Genomic DNA, 15407 nt, shown 5'->3' with positions numbered 1-15407 from the left:
AGTCCAGGACCGATCCGAAACGACACCGCCCACTCGCTGTCTCGTCCGCCTCGGAGGCTGCGGATCTTTTGCCTGTTTAATTCCTCCCACCGAGGAACGTCCTGTGGGTGTTTTTCTTGTGGAAATAAACTATTTTGATTTTCCCCGCATTTGAGTCTGTCCTTGTCTGCCATGACAGATCCATGCAAAAAGTATTATGAGTTCCTGCTGGTCAACCCTATTTTACGTGTATCTCCAATTAAGGTTTGTATCTGTTTCCAAAACTAAATAAGAGACACATTGAACATGCATATGTATGTCACATATATATATGAAAGAGTTTGCAGACTTCTTATCGGACCTGTTGATAAAGTACTGATTGATGGAGATTTTAATATCCATGGAGATTGTGCTAACAATGCATTATCAGTGTACAATAGTAATACACACCCTACACTGAGCTGTGTTTTACCTTTTTCTTGTATTGATCCACAAAAGTACATCAGACAGGGAATCAATGAATTCATCATAGCTTTGCTGAAAGATCTACCAGTCACTCTTCTGATTCCTGTGCTTCTCATAGTTGGAGTAATCTTTGTAAGGATTAATGCAAATGTATTTTATGATATCTTAGGGTAAAAAGCACACTGAAGCTCTTGACAATTTACAACGTGCAATCTTGCTTTGGCGTGGTGGATGTCAGGACCTGCTGCCACCTGCTGTAGAGCAAAGTCGAGACCTGCCGCCACCTGCTGTAGAGAAACATACCATTCTTGTCAGGCCTCAGCATGGGTGGACCTCTGGACCTGCCTCACTATAGAAACAACTATAGAATTTACTTAAAAGTTTGTTTTGTAATGTTTTTCTCACACAGTTATTTTACTACACTTTAATAATTTTTATTATTTATTTAATAATGTATAAATAAATTTTTTTCTCACACAGTTTTTTTACTAAACTTTAATATTTATTTAATAATGTAAAAATACGTTTTTGCACAAAGTTTTTTAAAAGTAAAACTATACACACTTAACACAAAAAATAAGTCAATCTTACTGGTTGTTTGTTATAGTGCATTGCCTGTCAAGCGTGCTTTGCATTTGGTGCGTGTGCGTGGATGACCGATTACATGGAGGTAAATGATAGGAGCTTCCAGGGAGCAGAAGTTGACGTCTTTATGTAAGCTAAGCTAAACAGAAAGTTAAAGGTTTTCACCATACTTAAAGCACTTTTTAAAATCATCGTTTTCAATATGCTTCTGGTTTGTGTATTTAGTCCACAAAAATCCTACAATGTATATTGTCTCTCAAAAACGTGTCCTTTTTGGTCACATCCATAACACATTAGTTTTTCTCTCTTTTAAAATGGAAAACTTGTGCATAGACTGCTTTATTCTAATGTCTGGACTCTTATCGTCATGGGTTAAGTCAAATATGAACAGATGATTTAATATATTGGTAATGAATACATTCTGTTTATATCTAATTTATATTTCAAGTTTTGATTGAAAATGTCACATCCATAGTGCTGGAACTGCCCAAATGCGTTATGTCGATTCTCTCATCAGTCTTCAATGTTGTATTTTAGAAGCATTATTGCAAATAATATGATGCTCAAGTGATTCATGTCATAACAGTTCATCTATTTTTACAGAAGTTCAAACTGTATTAACTAGAAGAACCTGTTACTGGTATTAATAAATCATTCCTTTTGACGTTTTATCCACAAAGTTCAAGTTATGGCATATGCAGTAGCTTTCTGCGCACATCGACTTAATTGGTCTGGGTGGGCATCATCAGATATCTTGGATACTTCCAGAAGTACAATGTAAGTTATGCAAAGTGATGACATTTTATGACATGGTTAAGTGCATGTGTTTTTATACAACAGTGTTGATTTTGTGTAACACTGATCAAATATCAAACCAATAAAATGTGTTTTATTACAACACAGGTGCTTATTCTCACCATGCGAGCAGCTTTACCGAAGGTCCTACGTTTCTGCTGCTGTACAGGAATGATCTGTCTGGACTACACCTGCGGATGGATTGTTTTGGGACCCTACCATGAGAAGGTACAAACAGGAAGAAAATAAATACCATACCCTGACAACTTGTTGTCATATAACACAGGCTTTCCAACAAATCTATTTTTGAGATTGAGATGATGTGTAATGATGACCAATAGATAGCAGTATATGCAACCAAAAGGTTTGAGAAAAATAAAGCACCATGGTACAATAGCACCACTCGAGCCCATAAAAGAGAAACACGTAAACTGGAGCGCAAATGGAAACAAACCCAATTAGAGGTCTTTAAAATTGCATGGAAAGAGTGCAAACTTTTATAAAGAGGCACTAAAAGCATTAAAAGCACAATCCAAGGTTTTTATTTAGTACAGTTGCTAAATTAACAAATAAACAGACATCACCTGACCTGGTTATTCCACCGTACCTCGGTAGCTATTTTTTACAGAGAAAATAGTACGTGAAAGATAATAATACAAAACAAAGATAATACATTAGTTATTATTAGATTCTGTACTTCATTGATAAACTATTTGTTTAATCAAAATGAAAATTTGGTGTAGCCCTCCATATGAAAAACAGCACGGCGTACCACAGAAACCACCTGATTTTGACTGAGGGTTTACAGCATGCATATTGTGTTTTGCATGCAGTTGCTTCTGTTTTCTGGCATGAAAGAGTGAATTAAAATGTTAAGGTATGAAGTTTCTGTCAGTTCAGGTTTGTGTAAGCAAATCAGTTTTGGTATATAGTTTGTGAGGATTCAAATGGACTGTCAGACCAGACATGATGAAACTGTGAGGTAAAAGATCAAGTTTGGAATTTGTTTTCACTTTCTTAAGACACCAATGGCTGGAATACTTCATCCAATATCACAGGTAATACATCGTTTTGAAATATGTCATGGAGCTTTTCTGTTATAACAATGTAACTGTACAGTGTTTTATTATTTTATTTTATTCTACTAATTTTTAAATTTTTATACACAAATTCTTATATGTAGTAAATATAAAGTAGTAAACAAGACCAGGCTTGTTTTGTATAATCTTATCCATTTTATTGGTGTATGGTGGTGGTGTTGATAGTTAACTAAACCTACAGGGTAAGATTGACTTATTGAAGCGAATTTTGTGACTATTGATATTATTATTCTAGGCTGTTCAAGCATTCCAGTTTATGATCTTCTGTCTCATCACACAGTGTAAGATGAAATTACTTTTGTTTTTGCAAATTCAAGTGTACATTTTAAGTCTAGAGACTGTTGGTCCTTTCTTATATTATGATTATTATTGTAATTATTATTGTTGTTGTTTTTAAAATTATTAATAACAACAATATTATTATATAGCTTATGATACCTTCATTGCCTGTTTTAGCTATTAGTATATATTTATTATTATTATAATTATTGAATAATAATAATAAATCTTATGCCTTCATTGCCTGTTTTAGCTATAGTATACCTTTATTATTATTATTATAATTATTTAATAATAATATATCTTATAATACCTTAATTGTGTGTTTTAGCTATAGTATACCTTTATTATATTATAATTATTTAATAATAATATATCTTATAATACCTTCATTGTCTGTTTTAACTATTAGTATACCTTTATTGTTATTATTAATAATTATAAAGCTTATTATACCTTTATTGTCTGTTTTAAAACATGTATTCTGTGTATAGCTGCTTTGCAAACATGCAAATTGTAAAAAGCGGTTTAGAAATAAATGTGACTTTTAACATTAATATTCAAAGTCTATGCTTTAACATAGCTTTTTAATGTATAATTACCAATCACCTCATGTCCTTAAAGTAACAAAGAATTCTAAACACATCTTTTAAAGTGGTAAAGCACCATTAACAGATTATTGCATACGGATATATTGACAATGCAATCGATCATCGTATACTTGTTATTTGCACCTGATATGATGTTAATGTTAATTTTAATGTTAATTGTTCCTACAGCTTTATTAGTAGAATCAGCAGAGACCGTGAACTGCTCCGAACCCACTACAGACTCACTTTTAAGTGCACTGAAGGAAAGCATCTTTGACAGAACTGAAATAAGGCCAGTTTTTAACTTCAGCACTCCAACCAACATAAATCTGAGTTTCATTCTATATGGCATTTTAGACGTGGTAAGTTACATCCATTCTGATTCTTTCTGACAACAACTCTGACCATTATGGCACGCATCATTAACATTCATTGCACACTGGAGACTGCATGCTCAACAAAAATGATTAAAAACAACTATTTACATAGATTTTCGGGTCGCATATTCTTTTTCGCATAAAACCTTTTGATAACACGAATGTAACTACCGCATTATTTTAAAAGTGACTATAATAATTATTCAAACTTGAACGTCACTTGTTTGCTAGACCAAAATACAACATTTTTGACTTTTTAGGATGAAAAAGCACAGAAGTTGAACACATTCCTCTGGGTGGATATTGTAAGTCCCACTGAAAACTGTTTTTCAATAAGTATTATTCAGTTCATGTACTTTTATAATGTGTTTTACATTAGTTATAAAACTGTTGTTTGTAGTCGTGGTTTATTGAAGGTTTAAGGTGGGATCCTGTCGAATGTGGAACAGAAAAAATTTCACTGCCGAGAGAAGAACTGTGGATGCCTGATATTGTCATCAATCAATTGTGAGTTACTGTATCGACATCTGGACCTGTAGCTTGATTTAATGTTTACATAGTGTGGACACTGTCAACCATTTATCTATGTTATAAAACTTAGAAAATTAGGCCCTCGTGTGTATTTTTTTGTTTTTATTTAAACAGCTGTTGTTAATGTACACAACACCACCAGTTTTGTCAAAATCTTTAAAATGTTCACATTACATTTTAAATAACGACCGAAAAAGTGGTTCACTTCACACACACGTTCTCAACTTTTGACAAATAGCGTCTCATACAATGCTCTCCGAGAACATTTTCTATGGCTTAAGACTTTTAAAGTTTTTTAATGTCATTTAAAACAAAAGGATGTTTTGAATCAATATTAGGACAAATAACATTACTAATATCTCTACCTAACACTGCCATTTTTTACTTTACAGCATTGATGAGAACAAAGTTCCAGACACATATTACCTCTACGTGTATCATAACGGCAAGATACACGACAGTCTTCCATTTCATGTCATCAGTTCCTGTAGCCTGGACATCTACACGTTTCCATTTGATATTCAGAACTGTACATTCACCTTTAATTCATACCAGCACACGGGTAAGTGAACTCAACTGAAGGGGAAATGTTCACTTATTACTGCCTGTGAGATGAGTCCAGTCTGTCTTCTCTTCAGTGCTGGATCTTCAGTTGTTCTTTCCTGAAACAGTGGTGGCAACATTTCAGAAATCCATGTCTGTGATGACTACCAAGGGAGAATGGGAGCTAGTCGACATGCGTGCTGAAAAACCTGGGGTACCTCCAGACGAAGTGAACAGTGCATTTGATGCACTTATATACCACGTATGATCATATTAACAATTCCAGATAAAAAAGTCACGTACACTGTATAAAATTTGACATTAAGTGCTCCATTTTGTTTCTTCTGCTTTAGATCGTCCTCAGGCGTCGAGCAAGTCTGTACATCGTGAACCTCTTGATTCCCAGCTGCTTCCTTATAGCTGTGGATCTGTTCAGTTTTCTTCTGCCGCCTCAGAACACGGATCGATCTGCCTTTAAAATGACGCTCATCTTGGGTTACACCGTATTCCTGCTGTTAATGAATGACCTGCTGCCCGTCACCGGAAACACCTTACCTCTCATAAGTCTGTATTAAACATTCAATGTACCTTTAAACCACGCTTGCCTTTTCAAATTGTCTTTATATTTATATTCAATGTCTTTTCAGATGCCTTCTTCTCTCTCTGCTTGGCGCTGATGGTGGCAAGTCTTCTAGAGACGATTTTTATCACTAATATCATGTGTGGGTCCAGTCGATACTCACCGTTACCTCAGTGGGTCAAGGTGCTTTTCCTCGACTACATTGCCAGACTTGTTTGTTTAAGCAAGAGTGACCAAAATGGTGATCTGGAAGGTGAGTCTTACCAAACCAAATTTTGTTGAAAACGATATAGTAAAGATCATTTCCTCTACAGTATTATCACGTTTTTTCTAAACTGTAAAGCGAATTTATGTCAAGTTACCTTTTACCTGTAGAGTCCAGAAATGAGACCAGTCGCTTTGTTCCTGTTAAAATCCCAAAGACTGAAGCCGTCCACACGACTCCTCCCAACATTCAAAAACTGAAAAAGATAAGACAAGAGTTACTCTCCATCTGTCAACAGGTCGATGAACATTTTAATAGCAATCAGACTGAAGAAGAGTGGGTGCATTTGGGTCAAGTCATCGACCGCTTGCTTTTCATTCTGTATGCTGTCTTTCTTGTGGTTAGTTTTATCACTATTTTTGTATATTGGATGTACTGGTACAATGTCACTGCTTCTTTGGTATAAACAAATGTATCAAAGCTATATGTGCGCTCGGCTGTTGCAAGGGTTTTGCAACCAGCACTTTGAAATACTCTGTGAATGTCTTCAATAGTTCTGTAAACTTTTAATCAGACTGTGTTTAATCTGGCATCTATCTGCAAGACATATATTTAATTGTTTGCTCATTTGCAATATGTATCTAATGTCAGATGTCATATAGAAATCTAGAAGATGTCTGTAAGATGTTTATAAAACTGCTCTTTCTTAGACGTTTTTACACAGCAGATGATTTTCAGACATACAGATCTTTAGCAGACATCTTACAGATGTTACTGTGCTATCTGGGCTATAACTGCGATTCAGACCACATTGTTCCCATTAACATTTTCTGCACTGTATTATAACTTTACAACTGCTGAAGATTGTATGCTTCACACTTTTGTTTTCTAAATCATCAAATAGTCAATGATTTGTCAAATGTGTCCTTATGGGCCTTAAAAATACACTGTAACTATGTCTATTGATCATTGTTTAACTGAAATCAAAAGCATAGCGGTGACACTTTACGTTCATTTTAAGTTGTATCAATGGTTACAGAATGCAAATTAATGTTCGTATACAATTGTGGCCTAATAAAATAATAAAATCCTTAACAAAATAGAATATAGCATTGCTTGTTTCTAATTCTTCAAATACAGCACAGCTCGTTTTTACTCAACGTTGGATTAAACAAAAGGACACTGGCAGATCCCCCTATTGCCGCTATCTAAACAGCGTTCAGATTACACAAATTCGTCACACTTCCGTTCAGGTTGTTCGCGGAACCGGTCACATTTCAGCGTCTCCGTATCCTCTTACCCCATGTGACATATGCCGCTGCATATCTAGACGATATCATAATCTATAGCAGGGGTTCTCAACCTTTTGCAAGCTGGGCCCAAACCCCACACACCCACCCACCCACCAACCACACCGCCTTGCATTTAGATCGACCGACCGACCTGATAGATAGCCCTAGGCTATTATTTTTAGGCCCACATTATTATTATCATCAGTAGCGGTAGGTAGGCCTATTATAATTACTATGTTATTGTTATAATTGGCAGTAGCACCAGACTTCTAATGTGAGCTTGCAGGGATTCTTATTATTATTATTATGAGTAGTAGTAGGCCTACCATCATTGCTAGGCTATTGCTATTTAATTATATGAGGTAACATGCTTTATTGTTGTTGTTGTTATTATTATTATTATCATCAGTAGGCCTATTATCATTACTAGGCTATTGCTATAATTGGGAATTGGCACCAGACCTCTTATATTAATTTATGCTTCATTATTGTTATTATTACTAGGCCTAATAGTAGGCATCATCTACAATTTTTACAGAAGCTTGCAGGTAGGTGATGTTAATGTCAGACCTGAGCCTGCTTTGCCTTGCAAAGATCCTCAATTCTTGGCTCAATGTTTGATAAACATAGCCTCAAATCATCCTCGATTTGTGCACGAGTCAGAATTTCGTTTTAAAGGCAGTCACTTTTGAGAATCCTGCCTCACACAAATATGTCGACGCGAAAGGAAGGAGAATCTTCAAGGTGACGTCACAGAGTTCAGGATACTCCTGCATCAATGCTGCCCAGAATAACGAAAGAGGGCAGGAGCTAAAGAGTTCCTTCAGTCTACTGTCACTCTTCAGCTCAATAAGCTGTTCCTGCATATCAATTGATAGCTCGTTTGCTGTGCACACAAACGGATCTCGAACCCACGCAAAAGAGCGATGATCCTCTTTAAAGTACTTAGCAAATTGTTTTCTCATTGCTGACAGGTGCTCAGACGCTGATTGAAATAGGGAGGAGAAATCGTGTGATGTGCCTGCATCAGTGATGAAGTCTGCAAGGCTGGGGGACATGTCGCAGTTCCCTCGACTGATGCGACCATGCCAGAGGTCTAGTTTTTGTGTGAAGGCGTGCACTTTGTCTGCAAGGAGCAAAATATGAGTTTCGCGGCATGGTGCAAAGACAGGTTGAGGCCAGTCAAGCGGTCAAATATATCGACCAAATAGGACAGAGACGCAAGCCACATAGTGTCATCCAGATGCTTCGCCAGATCTGATTTGATTTCTGTCAAAAACATTGATTTCTTCACCTCCTCTCGCAGCTCATACAACCGCTGTAACACCCGCCCCCTGGAGAGCCAGCGAATTTCAGTGTGCAGAAGCAGCTGTTTGTGCCCTGACCCCAAACAAGCGATAGTTTAGCGGACGTGATTTGATGAGATTTATCATTTTCATGGATTTGTTCAGCACGGAGTCAAACTGACCCGGCATTTTTTTAGCAGCTAGTGCTTCGCGATGGAACATGCAATGTGTCCATTTCACAAGTGGAGCTACTTGCTGAACGCGAGCAGCTAGGCCACGTTCACGCCTGTCATTGCCAGCGCACCATCCGTGCATAGGCCAACACATCGGTCCCAAGCCAAACCATTTTCACGGATGAAAATATCCAAGACTTTGAAAATGGCTTCTCCTGTAGTGTGCGACTGAAGAGGCCGGCAAAACAGGACATCCTCCTCAATCGCCTTGTCCCGCAGATACCTGAGGAGAGGAGCTGTGCCTGCCCAGCAGTGGATTCGTCCAGCGGTTTACCCAGAATGCGGTTTACCCAGTTTACCGATTTGGCCACTACATACGTGCCTCCAAACACTGTTTAGAGTAGACACAGTGCTGTGCACTGATATGGTTGCCTGTTGCTGAGGGAGGGCATCAAGCTTTCTTTTAAAATATTCAGCCGGTTTATTTTTAATGCCAGCATGCTTTGATTCGAGGTGCATTTTTAATTTGCAGGGCTTCATACTGTCGTTTGCTAGCACCTCGGCACACACGACACACTGAGGTCTCAGATCAGCCGTGACTGTAAACTGTATGCTTCATCATACCTTCGAACCTTTTTGCAGCTGGTGGTGTGTCGGTTGGCTTGTTGGTCCTCACAAGAAATTTCTCCATTTTTGTTATGTGTTTTCAATAAAGTTTAGGCAATATGTAACTATGTGTGTGGCTATGTTGAGAGACGTATCAGGGGCTAATCAGTCGGGACTTAAGCACGATCTTTAATTAAACGAACAAAATAATAATTTTGAAGACAAATCAGATTTTATTTTAATACTTAAGGATTGTAGTCCTCGTCAGTGTGTGTGTGTGTGTGTGTCTTAGTCGCGTGGGTAGTTTTAGCTAAGTGTAGCTACTGCCTAGCAGTTAAAAAAATGACTGGCTAGGGCTGAGATTTTATCTAATCTTTAACAAGAATGTTTGTGGGTTTAGTGTTTAAAAAGACTGTTGGGATTTTGTAGTAAAGGCTCGTATGTAAATCGAGATTGATAACAGACTAGCGAGAGCTGGCACAAGCGAACTTGGCAAGAGACTAGACTAGAGTGAATTGAGAGCTATGTCGCGAGTCAATTTAAATTCAGTGATTTATTTTTGTGTGAGAGTGAGTGAACATTTACACACCCAGGGCGAGAACGGCGGCGGCCATGCGCATGCGCGATTCATTTGCAGCCTGGACGCGGAGGGGTGTGTGTCTTCTCTCTGCTCTGACTTCAGGCTGGGACTGCTGCGCGAGGCTACTGAGAGACTAACCGCCTTGCTTTTGGACGGGAGAGGCACAGTAGGCTTAACTTCAGAGTGATTTGTGCTTTCGAGTCTCCAAACACCACAAAAGTCTCCAAAAACACCAGTAAAAGTCACTGGATTTGTCTCTTTTGACAAAAAAAGTCGCCAGGAGGATGATTTGTTTGTGTTATAATCAGTGCTTGATGAGGGGCCCTAGACCTCTAAAGGGCCCCGCGGGCGGTAACACCAATCAACGTGCACTGAGCCGGTCGCGTGACGGCAAGCCCTACAACACAACACGACTCAAAAAATGCAAACATGGAGTAGATAAGTGGGAGCGCTTATCAGAAATTTAAAAGGGAGAAGGATATCAGGAACGCAGAAAATGTTTAATATATACCGAAAATAGGGAATTTCTCTACGCTAGTAAACGTTAGCAACTAGTCTGCTGAGGCAACATCCGTCAACGAGGACAGCTCAGCAGCTAGCCAGGACATTTCTTCACTGCCGGCGCTAGCTAATGTTCACGGCCCCGAGAGCGAAGAGCCCCAGCAGCATCTTCATCCTACGACCCGGATTCTGCTGCGAGTGCGACATTGAGGGAAGCGGTGATGGGTCTCGAGTCTAACCGTCATCTTAACCGCTCGTCGAGTCTGCGAGCAGCCCCTGTTTCACATTCAAAGTCGAGAAAAATGCTCGTGTAAGATGTGTTTGCCAAATGAAATCAAGCATTTCAAATTTAAACATGATTCAAATTGTGTATTGGACAGATTTCCAAATGTTTATATTGCACTAAAATGTTCAACCCTTGCCTGTCTTGTTGAACTGTGATGTGAAAGATTGTTTTCTGCGTTAAAACAAATTCAAAAGAGTTTAGGAGCAGATGATTCTGCATTTGATAATTTTTTTCCTTGTGTTGGCTCCATGAAAATGCTGTCAATTTTGTTTGTTTATTGTTTTTGCTAGTGTAATGGAAATTTTCTAGTCTAGCTTCTTGATGTGTCTATCTATATGTTTATGAAGTTTCTATCTATGTTTTCTTCTCTATGTTATCATGTTTTTCTCTATACGCGTCATACCACTCTGCCTTTGCCCTCGAGCAGAGGCCAAGATGTTCTGTTTGGAATAACGGGCATCACTTCTCGGAAACCAGCTCGGGATTCTGGCTAGGGGCAAAGGGAGGGGGTTTTCACGTTTTAATATATAAACTCTGGGTGCAGAAGGAAAGAGTGCCTTTGCTCTGCACCATGCTCATTGCTCATGATGCAGATTAAACGACAATAAAATACTTTGCAAAGTACCTGATGTCTCTGTATATTGCGTTTGTCAAAATTGACTCACCTTGATTAAGGAATAAGAAAATTCCACAACAATTTGACGACGAGGTATGGGATCACAAGGCTGATGGAGAACGGATTAGAGTTGACTGATCATCCTGGACATAGCAAATCCAGCTCTAACCCCATACAGGGACGAGAGAACTCTACTCCGGACCCCAGGCTGACGTGATCCCAAAAGAACTCAGTGCAAGGCACAAAAGTGAAAAACGGTGAGTTGAAAATATTCTGAACAGTCTAAGAAGAAAGGGGAGACTACTTAGCGCTAAACAGTCTGAGGGGAGACTACTCAGAATCAAGATAGATTCTAAACAGTCTGGTTAAAGAGGGGAGACTACTCAGAATCAAGATAGATTCTAAACAGTCTGGAGGACTGCTTAAGACAGTTAAAGAGGGGAGACTACTCAGAATCGAGATAGATTCTAAACAGTCTGGGAGACTATTCAGAATTATGGATAAACCAACATACAGAGAAATGAGGAAAAGGTGGGGAACGGGAAGTTTACAAGGTGTACCCTATTTAATAGAAAAAGCTAACTTTCCAGAAAACGGTACATTTAGTACCACAAAATTAGAGAAAATAAGAGAACACATGGGGAAAAAAGACATATTTAAAATGTCCAAAAGAGAAAGGGAAAAATATGATGAAGCGTGTAAATGTTTAGAGTTATGGGAGAGGGAAGCTAATAGACGTGACTATGTTTTTAAAGAAATGGCATTGGAAGAACTGCCACCACCGAAAACTCCATTGTACCCTGTTTTGCTTGAATATAATGATTTAACCCCTCTGTCTTCTTTACCCCCATCTATGACTTAAACACCAACCGGAGGATGATTGTGTCCCTCCTCACCGACATCTGAACCCGATCGAAGCAGCTCCAGTGCCCCCACCAGTGTCTCCACCAGCACAAGTGCCGTCTCCACCGCAGCCCGTGGTGCGTCAAAAGCAAGAAAGAGCGCAACCAGCACCGACGTAAAGAACTTTTGACATTTTGCAAAGAATTCTCACCCTCAATGAAAGAATTAGAGAGACTGTTGAAAGTCAAACTGAAACCATCTGACCTAAGAAAGCTACAGTGTAAATGGCCTGTGGAGGAAGTATTTAAAGAACATTCTGGACTTCAACCTGATGCAGACGGACCAGACATTGGTCCGTTCGAAGGACATCTCAGATCCGCTTTTCTGCGGAACCTCAGAGAAGAGCTGAGACGAGAAATGGAAAAATCATGCATCGAGCCAGATCGTGCGAGAATGAGCGAGATCGTCCGTCATGCTGTACACGCCGAAAGACAAACAGACAAGAAACAGTTTCAGAAGAAAAACACACAAGATAAAGAACTCCACATGGCTCTAATGAATATCGGAGGAGAACACGGAAGAATAGGAAGATGGCGAGGGAGAGGAGGTTTTAAACCCTCTGTTGATTATGATCCAGAAAAATGTTTTAACTGCAAAAGATTGGGGCACTGGCGGAAAGATTGTCCTGAGCCTCGGAGATCACGGAGGTCAAGAGAAAAGGTAGATGGAAGTGAGGAGGTGAGGCATCATTCCGAGGGTGGTGAGTATGATTTCCCTTAGCATATGCAATGAAGAAATGCTTTTTCCTACTGTATGCAACGAAGATCTGCTTAGCTCACATTCCATGATGAATGAAAACGCTTTCTGAACTTTGCTAAAATGCACAATGCTTGTGTGCAACAAACCGCTTGAATTTTTGATAGATTCAGGGGCAACAAATAGCCTACTGTGATTCACAAGAAGTGTTTAAATTTGCCAGAGTCTAAACTAGCTGTGTTTTCCCTAAATGCTAGTGGCTCTAATGTAAAATAATTTATGTCAAAAGGGTGCAATGTGAGTTGGGGAGTGTCAAATTTCAACACAGGTCTCTCATGTCTGACTGCTGCCCGATTCATTTGCTGGGCAGAGTCATAATGTGTATGATGACAGATTGAGCATGATACCAACACGACCCGAGTGCAGCGCTCGTACAGCTGTACGATGTAATATTGAATTACGTAAGTACGATGTAGAAAGTATTGCCTCACAGAGCCTCATGACGTTGATTACAATGGTGTGGGGAGATGTGGGTGTTTTGCTGACAAATATGCGCACGCCATAGAATGGGTTAAAAGGGATGACGTGCAATATTCAAATTTGTTGCACGCCCATCGTGAGAATCATGCCTGTCTGTCAGCAACAAGGGGACTTGAAGTGTTTTCACACACAAAAAGATTAATGATGAGTATTGACATACCATACATTTTGGGAAAGGTGCCCTTTCAACTGTTGATAACAGGAAAATATTATGTTTGGTTGATTAGGAACTGTGAACCTGTTGTGATAACGCCCAAGGGTAATTTTCGTCCACGCAAACAGCAATACCCCCTCAAAACAGAAGCCTAAAATCAGAAGACCTTAATGGCATAAGGCCAATATTTAATGAGTTTAAAAAGATTAAAAAATAAAGGCATAGTTGTGCCATGCCCAAATTTACCGGTGCGCAGGCCTTTGTTTCCAGTTTAAAAGATAAGAGAAAAGAACACAAAGTAAATGTTTCCGAAGTCCAGCTGGCAAAATGATTTGTTCATTTTTGGGTCACAAAATTACTGACCGCGGCAGACAGCTGTCCGCAAAGCGTGTCTGCAATTACAGACATCGCAAGTCCAAAAGTAAAGAAGCAATTGATATCATTTTTAGGGACCATTTCTCTGCTCAGACAGCAGAGCTCATTGCACTCACACGCGCATGCGAATTAGCAAAGAATAAAAATGTAGACATTCACACAGATAGTAGAAATGCATTTGTTGTAACTCATGATTTTGGCACACTGTGTAAACACAGAAACTTTGTAAAAGCTGATGGTAAAAACATTCTTAATCACACACAGGTTGCTGATATGCTATCTGCCATTCTTCTACCAATTGCCATTGTTGTGTGTGACTGTGACACACACACTTTTGTATCTGAAACAATTTTTGCAGGAAGCCGACGAGCTGACCTTGCACCAAAGCAAGCAACATCAGAGCCACAGACAGATTGTCTCCAGAAATCACTAACAAAATTTTTTCTCTTGCAGAGATGCAAACATTTTGCGGAACCAGCTGAATGTAAATACACAGACAATGTGCTTCACCTGTTTGCCAAAACATTTTTTCCCTGCTTTTGCGATTTTGACGCATGGCCTAGACCACGCGTCAAAAGGGGGGATGTTACAAGGCAATGTGTTTTTGTGTTTTTGCTCTCAAAATGTTTGTGCAGGTCAAAAGAGCAGTAGCAAATGGAGCTGACAAATCATTACATAGCTTCCAGGAAGTCGTAGGAAAGACACACCTCCCACAGCAAAAAGGTGTCCAAGGAGGGGCAACTCCAACCGTATGGCTCTTCGCAATGGTCGTGCAGACAAAGGGAATCAACTGTTCGAAGTCGGGGATGCATCGAACCCCGAGAAATTAGAGATTATAGAATTTTTTTTGTGCAACACTATATTCCAAGTTTAATAAAATGGTATGGGGAGGGACAGTGTTACCCTAATTCTGCTAGGTACTGGGGAACAAATATGTATTTGTGTAGAGGTACGTGTACCTCAGGTGATGTGGTGGATAAGGAAACAAAATTTAAAATGTGGGCCATTATGTCCCCTGGGACGGCCAAATAAAAAGGCAAAAGAAAGTGTTTTAAATATGAGGTAACGGGAGGAACTTCCCAATAAGAGTGGGAATAAGCAAGTGATGAAGGTTTAAGCAAGTGATGAAGGTTTAAGCAGGTCAGTATTGGTGTATGAGATTGAGGAGATAAAGGACACAGGTCAGAAGGTTCAGATATCAGTGCAGCCAAGGAATTTTCAGGCCGCAGAGCAGGCAGAAGAAGAGGCACAAGGAGTAGAGGCTAGAACATGGATAGACCCAGGAGAGACAAACGTAGGTATGAGAAAGGCAATATTGGAGTGAATGACAGTTGTTAGTGGTGTATGCAACTCGAGCAGGCATGGAAAGT

Source organism: Barbatula barbatula, assembly GCF_947034865.1.
Source record: "Barbatula barbatula genome assembly, chromosome: 13".
NCBI lineage: Eukaryota > Metazoa > Chordata > Actinopteri > Cypriniformes > Nemacheilidae > Barbatula > Barbatula barbatula.
The sequence above is the reverse complement of the archived record's forward strand: the minus strand, read 5'-3'. Positions refer to the sequence as shown.